A 5,742-nucleotide genomic window follows, 5' to 3' on the forward strand; every position below is an offset into this window, starting at 1 on the left:
CCATGTTCACCATCACTAATTCCCCAGTCTCGTCCTCTAAGGGACCAACATTTACTTTAGCCACTCTTTTCCTTTTTATATACCTGTAGAAACTCTTGCTATCTGTTTTTATATTTTGTGCTAGTTTACTTTCATAGTCTATCTTCCCTTTCTTAATCATTTTTTTAGTCATTCTTTGTTGGCTTTTAAAAGCTTCCCAATCTTATGTCCTCCCACTAGTTCTGGCCACTTTGTATGCCTTTGTTTTTAATTGGATACCATCCTTTATTTCTTTAGTTAGCCACGGATGACTATTTTTTTCTTTTACACCCTTTCCTCCTCACTGGAATATATTTTTCTTGAAAGTTATGAAATGTCTCCTTAAATGTATGCCACTGTTCATCAACTGTCCTACACATTAATCTATTTTCCCAGTCCACTTTAGCCAACTCTGCCCTCATCCCTTTGTAGTCTCCTTTATTTAAGCTTAGTATGCTGGTTTGAGATCCAACTTTCTCACCCTTCATCTGAATTTGAAATTCAATCATGCTATGATCACTCATTCCAAGGGGATCCTTTACTAGGAGATTGTTTATTAATCCTGTCTCATTACACAAGACCAGATCTAAGATAGCCTGCCCCCTGGTTGGTTCCATTACATACTGCTCAAGGAACCCATCCCTTATGCACTCTATGAACTCTTCCTCAAGGGTACCCTGACCAATTTGATTTGTCCAATCAATATGGAGGTTAAAATCACCCATGATTATTGCTGTTCCCTTTTTAGAAGCCCCCGCTATTTCTTGGTTTATACTCCGACCAACATAGTTGCTACTGTTAGGGGGCCTATAGACTACGCCCACTCCTAACTTTTTCCCCTTATTATTCCTTATCTCCACCCAAACTATTTCAACATCCTGATCATTTGAGGCTACATCATTTCTCTCCATTGCAGTGATTCCATCCTTTATTAACAGAGCTAACCCACCTCCTTTTCCTTTCTGTCTCTCCTTACGAATTGTCAAGTATCCCTGAATGTTTAGTTCCCAGTCTTGGTCGCCTGACAACCATGTCTCTGTTATGGCTACTGTTATGTCTTTAGTACTCTTATGAATGACTCCACGAAGTCTACTATTGTACTTGAGCTGTTGTGACCATATTCCCATTTATTGTAACTCCAGAGTGAGGCACAAGCATGGTGGGCAGCCTTTCATACTGGACCCTGCATCCCTGTGCAGCTGACCCTCAGGTCTCTCACCGCAGTGCCCTCTGGTGGCACACCTTATGTGACTGTACAGTTAGTATACATAGAAACATAGAAAATAGGTGCAGGAGGAGGCCATTCGGCCCTTCGAGCCTGCACCACCATTCAATATGATCATGGCTGATCATGCAACTTCAGTATCCCATTCCTGCTTTCTCTCCATACCCCTTGATCCATTTAGCCATAAGGGCCACATCTAACTCCCTTTTGAATATATCTAACAAACTGGCCTCAACAACTTTCTGTGGTAGAGAATTCCACATGCTCACAACTCTCTGAGTAAAGAAGTTTCTCCTCATCTCGGTCCTAAATGGCTTACCCCTTATCCTTAAACTGTGATTCCTGATTCTGGACTTTCCCAACATCGGGAACATTCTTCCTGCATCTAACCTGTCCAATCCCGTCAGAATTTTATATGTTTCTATGAGATTCCCTCTCATTCTTCTAAATTCCATTAAATATAACCTAGTCGATCCAGTCTTTCTTCATATGTCAGCCCTGTCATCCCGGTAATCAGTCTGGTGAACCTTCGCTGCACTCCCTCAATGGCAAGATTGTCCTTCCTCAGATTAGGAGACCAAAACTGTACACAATACTCCAGGTGTAGCCTCACCAAGACCTCCCTGCTCCTATACTCAAATTCTCTTCCCCCCCAATTCTTTAATGCAAGTTGACTCGTACATTGACGGTGACATGGGCTTTGCTTTTCCTGGTTGACCATTGGAGGGTCGCTTCTGGCTTGGGTGGGTTGGTAGTGAGATTTGTTGCCAGTGGAGGTCCCCGTGGTTTCTGGTTGTGAGTCCATGACTACTCCATTCTCCCCCCCGCACACAGAGATCATGGTAATGGCCCATTACATGCAAGTTGCATTCAAGTTCATCACATGGGTTTTACATTTACATCTTGGTACATTTGTTGGGTGGATTACAGTTGCGTTTCTTTTTGTGTGGTTCATTTACATGATCAGTACAGGTATATCAGTACAGGTACACAAGGACAGTCTAGTTCCAGCACGGCGCAGTGCCCCATGCTAGTGGGTCTGTGGGCGAGGTGAGCTCATTTTGCTCGAGTTGCCGGAGCTCAGGGCTGTTGCCGTTACTCCTAGTGTTGGGCAGGCCCAAATACAGCTGATGTGTCTGTGACCTTCCTGTCCTTTTCATTTGCACAGTGTCGCTGCTGCTCCCTGGGAAGCGGGCTGAGTGAGTGAGCGTTTCGTCTAAACGATGGTGGGGCTGCCTCGTCTTGTCTAGCAGTTCGCAGGGGACTGCTGACTCGCTTTCATTGAGGGCATCATTGTGAGCACTCTCTAGTTTGGGATCCTGGCTGGTCCAGGTCCCGTTCGGAGGAGCCGATGTGGGTGACACTTTGCTCTTGGGCATTGCCCTGGTGGCGAGTGGGTTTGTGGGCTGTGCCTTTTCCACCCGGGTGGTGGGCGAAGGTAGCCGACTGCGAGCATAGGCGCAGTTTATTGTTTCTGGCCCGTGGCGGTTCATGCCATCAGTTGCCTGCAATGTTAAACCGATCTGAGGCAGGGTATCGCTACCAGTACCTCTGCTTTCCAGGGAAGTGTCAGCTGTGGGGACACTTTATGATACATCGTTCTGGTCCTGGGGATGCAGGCTACAGCATTGGGTAGCCCGCTGGACCTGTATATGACCATTAGGTGTTTGCCTGCTACATTGGCTGATTGCAATTTGCACCCAACATCGCTCAACAACATTTTGCTCATTATAGCTGGACTTTTACATTGGTTACCAATTTCAAGCAGTTCATTCAGCAATGGCGGGTTGCTGGCCTCCTTTAAAATGGCCTTACTACTTTTACCCCAATAGTCTTCCTTGCATGGAACCACGTGTCATTGCTTCATTAGAAACATAGAAACATAGAAAATAAGTGCAGAAGTAGGCCATTCAGCCCTTTGAGCCTGCACCACCATTCAATAAGATCATGGCTGATCATTCACCTCAGTATCCCTTTCCTGCTTTCTCTCCATACCCCTTGATCCCTTTAGCCGTAAGGGCCATATCTAACTCCCTCTTGAATATATCCAATGAACTGACATCAACAACACTCTGCAGCAGGGAATTCCACAGGTTAACAACTCTCTGAATGAAGAAGTTCCTCCTCATCTCAGTCCTAAATGGCTTACCCCTTATCCTTAGACTATGTCCCCTGGTTCTGGACTTCCCCAACATCAGGAACCTTCTTCCTACATCAAACCTGTCCAGTCCCGTCAGAATTTTATATTTTTCTATGAGATCCCCTCTCATCCTTCTAAACTACAGTGAATACAGGCCCAGTCGATCCAGTCTCTCCTCATATGTCAGTCCTGCCATCCCGGGAATCAGTTTGGTGAACCTTCGCTGCACTCTCTCAATAGCAAGATCGTCCTTCCTCAGACTAGGAGACGAAAACTGAACACAATATTCCAGGTGAGGCCTCACTAAAGCTCTGTACAACTGCAGTAAGACCTCCCTGCTCCTGTACTCAAATCCCCTAGCTATGAAGGCCAACATACCATTTGCCTTCTTTACCGCCTGTTGTACCTGCATGCCAACTTTCAATGACTGATGTAGCATGACACCCAGGTCTCGTTGCACCTCCCCTTTTCCTAATCTGCCGCCATTCAGGTAATATTCTACCTTCGTGTTTTTACCACCAAAGTGGATTACCTCACATTTATCCACATTATGCTGTATCTGCCATGCATTTGCCCACTCACTTAACCTGTCCAAGTCACCCTGCAACCTCTTAGCATCCTCCTCACAGCTCACACCACCACCCAGCTTAGTGTCATCTGCAAACTTGGAGATATTACACTCAATTCCTTCATCTAAATCATTAATGTATATTGTAAATAGCTGGGGTCCCAGCATTGAGCCCTGCGGCACCCCAGTATTCACTGGCTGCCATTCTGAAAAGGACCTGTTTATCCTGACTCTGTGCTTCCTGTCTGCCAACCAGTTCTCTATCCACGTCAGTACATTACCCCCAATACCATGTGCTTTAATTTTGCACACTAATCTCTTGTGTGGGACCTTGTCAAAAGCCTTTTGAAAGTCCAAATACACCACATCCACTGGTTCTCCCTTGTCCACTCTACTAGTTACATCCTCAAAAAATTCCAGAAAATTTGTCAAGCATGATTTCCCCTTCATAAATCCATGCTGACTTGGACCAATCCCGTCGCTGCTTTCCAAATGCGCTGCTATTTCATCTTTAATAATTGATTCCAACATTTTCCCCACTACTGATGTCAGGCTAACCGGTCTATAATTATCCGTTTTCTCTCTCCCTCCTTTCTTTAAAAGTGGTGTTACATTAGCTACCCTCCAGTCCATAGGAACTGATCCAGAGTCGATAGACTGTTGGAAAATGACCACCAATGCATCCACTATTTCTAGGGCTACTTCCTTAAGTACTCTGGGATGCAGACTATCAGGCCCCGGGGATTTATCGGCCTTCAATCCCATCAATTTCCCTAACACAATTTCCCACCTAATAAGGATTTCCTTCAGTTCCTCCTTCTCACTCGACCCTCGGTCCCCTAGTATTTCCGAAAGGTTATTTATGCCTTCCTTCGTGAAGACAGAACCAAAGTATTTGTTTAACTGGTCCGCTATTTCTTTGTTCCCCATTATAAATTCATCTGAATCTGACTGCAAGATACCTACGTTTGTCTTCACTAATCTTTTTCTCTTCACATAGCTATAGAAGCTTTTGCAGTCAGTTTTTATATTCCCAGCAAGCTTCCTCTCATACTCTATTTCCCCCCTCCTAATTAAACTCTTTGTCCTCCTCTGCTGTAACATTCTCCCAGTCCTCAGGTTTGCTGCTTTTTCTGGTCAATTTATATGCCTCTTCCTTGGATTTAACACTATCCTTAATTTCCCTTGTTAGCCACAGTTTAGCCACCTTCTCCGTTTTATTTTTACTCCAGACAGGGATGTACAATTGTGAAGTTCATCCATGTGATCTTTAAATGTTTGCCATTGCCTATCCACCATCAACCCTTTAAGTCTCACTTACCAGTCTATTCTAGCCAATTCGCGTCTCATACCTTCGAAGTTGCCTTTCCTTAAGTTCGGGACCCTCGTCACTCTCCATCCTAATAAAGAATTCTATCATATTATGGTCACTATTCCCCAAGGGGCCTCACACAACAAGATTGCTAATTAGTCCTTTCTCATTACACATCACCCAGTCTAGGATGGCCAGCCCTCTAGTTGGTTCCTCGATATATTGGTCTGGAAAACCGTCCCTAATACACTCCAGGAAATCCTCCTCCACTGCATTGCTACCAGTTTGGTTAGCCCAATCTAAAAGCAGATTAAAGTCACCCAAGATAACTGCTGTACCTTTATTGCACGCATCACTAATTTCTTGTTTGATGCTGTCCCCAACCTCACTACTATGGTTTGGTGGTCTGTACACAACTCCCATTAGCGTTTTCTCCCCTTTGGTATTCCGTAGCTCCACAAATACTGATTCTACATCAT

This window comes from Pristiophorus japonicus, chromosome 2 (assembly GCF_044704955.1).
Source record: "Pristiophorus japonicus isolate sPriJap1 chromosome 2, sPriJap1.hap1, whole genome shotgun sequence".
NCBI lineage: Eukaryota > Metazoa > Chordata > Chondrichthyes > Pristiophoridae > Pristiophorus > Pristiophorus japonicus.